This window comes from Lactuca sativa, chromosome 4, assembly GCF_002870075.4.
Source record: "Lactuca sativa cultivar Salinas chromosome 4, Lsat_Salinas_v11, whole genome shotgun sequence".
NCBI lineage: Eukaryota > Viridiplantae > Streptophyta > Magnoliopsida > Asterales > Asteraceae > Lactuca > Lactuca sativa.
In genome coordinates this window covers 283,883,311-283,888,637 of record NC_056626.2, presented here as the reverse complement: position 1 = coordinate 283,888,637, position 5,327 = coordinate 283,883,311, and the positions used below count along the sequence as shown (strand labels likewise).

The following is a 5,327-nucleotide window of genomic DNA, read 5'->3' as shown; positions in this document are numbered from 1 at the left end:
AAAGCCCACCTTTGCAGGTATTTATACTATTCATTCTAATAACTCATCACATGCTAATTCTTGATTCCTGGATACAGGATGTGGATTTCACATTTGTTCTGATTTGCAGGGTCTAAAAAGAAGTAGGGATGTGGAGCACGGGAAGATGAACCTGATCATGGGGAATAGGAAAGTGTCGCCTGTCACCAAGATTGGGGTTTATTCTTTATTGATTAGTAGTGGGTTAGAATAAGATTTGAATAATTGTTGCTAGTTGTCCGATATGGTGAGAAACATTATTTCCTTTCATGGTTTGTATAAACAAGGCTTTAGATTTTCATTTAATAATGAAATTGGTTCTATTAATGCTTTTTATAATGGTATATTTTATTTTGAAGCATTGCCTTGTAATGGTGTATATGAAACTGTGATGGTTGTAGACAACTTAGGAAATAATGTATTACATATTGATTCATCCAAAGGTTTGGACAAGGCATGCTTGTGGCATTGTCATCTTGGACATGTCAACAGGAAGCGCATAGCCCAACTCCAAAAGGATGGAGTGTTGGAGTAAAGAACATTCTTAAGTACCTGCGGAGGACTAAGGACTTGGTCCTAACCCTCGGTAGGAGTGATGACTTGAGAGTGACAGGGTATAGTGACGCTAGCTATCAGACCTACAAAGATAATTTCCGCTGTCAGTTGAGCTAGGTATTTACCCTAAATGGAGGAGCAGTAACATGGAAAAGTTACAAAGATAATCATCTAACTAGTTTTTATGATTAAAATATCAAATTTGTATGCTAGTTAGGCTTCATGCTTTGGAAAAATGAAATTGCATGTATAATTAGAGAAAAATTAGATCTAAAGCATTAGGGTTGTATGTGCACCATAGGGATGTTATAGTGCTCAAAACCCAACACTTCCTTTCTTTGCAAAATCTTTACTTTCCTCTCCAAAATAGCTACTGGTCTCTTAACATAGTTCAAGCGCTCATCCACCTGAATATTATCCGATGACACAACTGCGTCCTCATCCAATACGCACTTTTGAAGCTGTGAAACATGGAAAGTGCTATGTATCTGAGTGAGCTCCTCAGGAAGATCCAATCTATAGGTGACCTTGCCAACCCTAGCAATAACCCATAATCAACGAATATATTGGGGACCCAACTTCCCCCTCTTCCTGAAGTGAATCAGACCTTTCCAAGGTGAGACCTTCAGCAACACCATGTCGTCGACCTGAAACTCCAACTTGGATCGGCGTTGGTTGCCGGTTGGCATAGCTCTTCTGTTGACTCTGAGCAGTCTATAATCTCTACTGGATCCCCTGGATCATCTACATGGTCTGAAGGACCACCTTGGTCCGCCTCATAACCTTGTGACCAACCTCGCCCCAACAGACTGGGGTACGACACCTCCGCCTATATAAAAGCTCAAAAAGCGGATCACCAATGATGGAGTGAAAACTTTTGTTGTAGAGAACTCCGCAAGAGGCAGGTAGGAGTACCGGCTCCCGCCAAAATCAATGACACAGGCTTGCAACTTATCCTCAAGAGTCTGTATCGTCCACTCACTCTGGCCGTCGGTCTGCAGATGATAAGTTGTGCTAAAGTGTGGCGTAGTGCCTAGTTCCTTATGGAACTTCTGCCAAAATTAGGAGGTGAACCGAAGATCACGGTCTGAAACAGTAGAGACCTGAACCCCTGATGAGCAACGATCGCACGAATATACACATCAGCCAACTTATTGGTCGAAGAACTCACTCGAACTGCCAAGAAATGGGCACTCTTGGTCAATCGATCCACGATGACCCAAATAACATCAAAACCCTTTGCCATCTTCGGAAACTTGGTGATGAAGTCAATCGAAATCTGCTCCCATTTCCACATGGGATCCTCCAGAGGATGTAGCTTGTCATGCAGCCTCTGATGCTCGACCTTAACCATCTTGTAGGTCAAGCACCTCTCAACATACCAGGCGATCTCCCTCTTTATACACAGCCACCGATAACTCAACCTCAGATCCCAATACATCTTGGTGGCCCCATATGAATAGAGATAATGCCTCTAAATCTTGAGGGAAAAAACCACAACCCCCAACTCAAGATCATGCGTGGGATATCTCGACTCATGCGGCTTTAGCTGCCGCGAAGCATAAGCTATCACCCATCCTCTCTGCATGAGGAATGCTCCCAAACCAGTGATGGGTACATCACAAAAAACCACAAAATCCTTAATTCCCTTCGGGAGGGTCAAACATGGGGCCTCGCATAGCCTCTACTGAAGTGTCTCAAATGTTGTCTGCTGCTCGGGCCCCCACCGGAAATCCACCCCTATTCTCGTCAGACGAGTGAGAGGTACTGCAGTCTTGGAGAAATCATGAATGAATCTTCGGTAGTACCCTTCCAAACCCAAGAAACTCCTGATATCAGAGGGAGATTTTGGAACCTCCCACTGCATCACCGCCTCGATCTTGGCCGGATCGACCAAAATATCATCTTTGTTAATGAGGTGTCCAAGGAACTGAACCTCTCATAACCATAACTCGCACTTTGAGAACTTAGCATAAAGTCGTTCTCGCCTCTAGCCCCTAGGAGCTAGCGAAGATGCTCTTCATGCCGCTCTCAGGTCTTGTAATATACCAAGATATCATTGATGTTGCCATATTTATACTTATTTTTAGGCAATATTTAAGTACATTTTTATTAATAAGTTGATAATATGTTTAGAATAATGGTACTTATGACTTTAAATTGTTATTTTCAGTCAATTAAAAGGATTTTCGAAGAGAGGGACCAAAAGTGACAATATGTAGAACATGGGAGACTTGGAAGACAAGAAATGAATAAATCCACGAAAGTTACTAAACTCACGACGTGGCAAAGTCGGCCACGACGTGGCATGAGGATTCTAGAAGATAAAGATCGCGATTCGGAGGAATCCTTGCCCGGTACGGATAACTTGGAGCCCACGACGTGGCCTGGATAGCCACGACGTGGCGCAGGATTTTGGAGTCTATTTAAGTGTTCCTAATCATTACGAGAAGGACAACCTTTTGGCTGAAGAAAGGAGTTCCAGAAGACGATTTGGAGCGAAAGAAAGGTTCTGGAAAAGGTTTTCAACACCAAAAAGAGTAAAGGTGTATATTTTAGTTAATTAAGAACATGTTTTCTATTACTTTGAGTTGTGTTAGTTTATTAGTTGCTATGATGAGCAGGTGAATCTAGCTACTCTTTTTTAGCTAGATGAAGCTTCCAACTTATGAATAGCTCAAATTTTTATGGATTTATTTAGTTGGTAAAATTGCTTGTGTTCAATTTGTATTACCTAGCATGCTTATGTTTGTTGCTTTAATTACTTGATTGCATGTTCTGTGTAGCTTAGTGACCATTAACTGCATGAATTTGTTTACCTAATGATTTAGTGAAGATTAAATTGTTAGAGCTAGGATTGACCAATCTTAGTTAGTAATTAGAGTAAATAAGCTTAGCTGTGCTAGAGAACGTGTATTGTGACTACAATTGCGTTTATATAACAAATCTTACATAGCATATTTACATTCATAATTAGTTTTGTGTTTAATTATGTGTGAACATATATGGTTTGACATGAATTAGTTAGTTATTGGTAAAGTCATAACTAAATTACTAATACAACAAAAAACCAACTTAACAATCCGTAATCATTAGCTAGCCATAAGAAAGAAGTGGATTCAATCTAAACAAGAGTGTGTTTTTACTTATTGAATTTGATTTAAGTTCGTCTGATCTTGTAAAATCAGATAAAACCCCTTTTAAACTTGCTAATAATTAGGTTAATTTAATAGTAAGTAAATTAATTAGTAACACCGTTCCCTGTGATCGACACCGGACTGACCTAAGCTATACTGTAATCTGACTAGGTACACTGCCTATAAGTGCATAGATAGTCTAAGTTTGTTAGGTTATAAATATTAAAATTAGTTGGTACTTTTGTGCACATCAAGTTTTTGGCGCCGTTGCCGGGGAACGACTTAGTTTTTAGCTTATTTATTTGCATTAAATTAATCGATCCTTCTTGTGCAGTAAAAACCACAAAAAGTTAATTTTTCAGCAAAGTATAATTTTTTCTTTCAGTCACAGAGTCCACGATGTGGCCTGATACCTGCCATGATGTGGACATCTAAAAACACTAGATTTTTAGTTGTTAGTTAGTTTTTCTTATTTTAGTTCAGTTTTACGTTTTTAGTTTAGCAAGTTGCAGGAGTTCATGACCAGAGGCTCAAACACACCCTTGGTGCCACTACTTGAAGATCCCGAGTCTGCAATTCACAAGAAAAAGACGCCCTTACAAGAATTGAAGTCAGCTTTTTCAAGGAAGTCGGGAAAGAAGACAGGAGAGTCAAGTTCATCCGCGAGGCACAAGAGCAATTTTGAGCACTTGGATCAAACACCCGTCGAAACCGAGTCCGAATACGATATCGAGCCGGAATTTGAAGAACACACAAGTGAACCCGAGAACGAGCCAAGGAACGAGATGGCAACAATTGAAGAGATGTCCATGGGAGCTTACAAGAAGTGGATCCGAGAAGATATGGGTCCCAGTTTAGTCTGACCCGCAATACCTGCCACTGCCACATTCGAGCTGAAGGGGCACATTTTGACTGCACTGAAGGACATCCCATTTTTTGGGAAAGATCATGAGGATGCTTTTAAGCATCTAGATGAAGTCAACGACATTACGGATTACTTCAATGTCCCAAATGTCAACAGAAACACAGTCTTGCTTAGGATGCTTCCCATCATTTTCAAAGGAGCTGCTAAGGAATGGTTAAAAGCACTTCCACCGGGTACAATTACCACTTGGGCTCAAATGGGTGAGCAATTCCTAGACCAGTTTTGCCCGCCATCCAAGATAGCCAAACTCAAGAAGGCAATAGCCAACTTTGAGCAACAGCCGGGGGAGTCATTATACGAAGCATGGGAGCGGTACAAGGGCTTGCTCAGAAATTGCCCTCAGCATGATCTAAATGTGCAACAGGAGATGTCAATCTTCTATGATGGGGTCAACGTTATGATAAGACAACTCCTTGATTCTCAAGGACCTTTGACAAAGAAAACTCCAAGGGAGGTCAAGGAGCTGATTGAAGAATTCGCAAAGCACTCTCGCGAATACCACAACCCTAGGCAAGATGGAATCAAAGGCGGTGGAGGGGCCCAAACTGAAGAAATAGCAGCTGTAATGGCCATGTTGAATAATTTGGATCGAAGGATAACACAAATGGACTAGCCAATACATGCCATAAGAGTGGGTTGCGAGAAATGTAGTGGTCCACACTTGACCAAGGACTGCAATGTAGATGAGTTTG

At 41.1% G+C, this 5,327-nt stretch overlaps 1 non-coding gene across 1 annotated transcript; it reads right to left on the bottom strand.

The window, feature by feature from the left end:
* Positions 1 to 4,879: 4,879 nt before the first annotated feature.
* LOC111921573 (small nucleolar RNA R71) lies at positions 4,880 to 4,986 on the bottom strand. The gene has a single exon (XR_002860206.1). It is a non-coding gene; the product is annotated as a small nucleolar RNA R71 (small nucleolar RNA).
* Between the last annotated feature and the right edge of the window lie 341 nt (positions 4,987 to 5,327).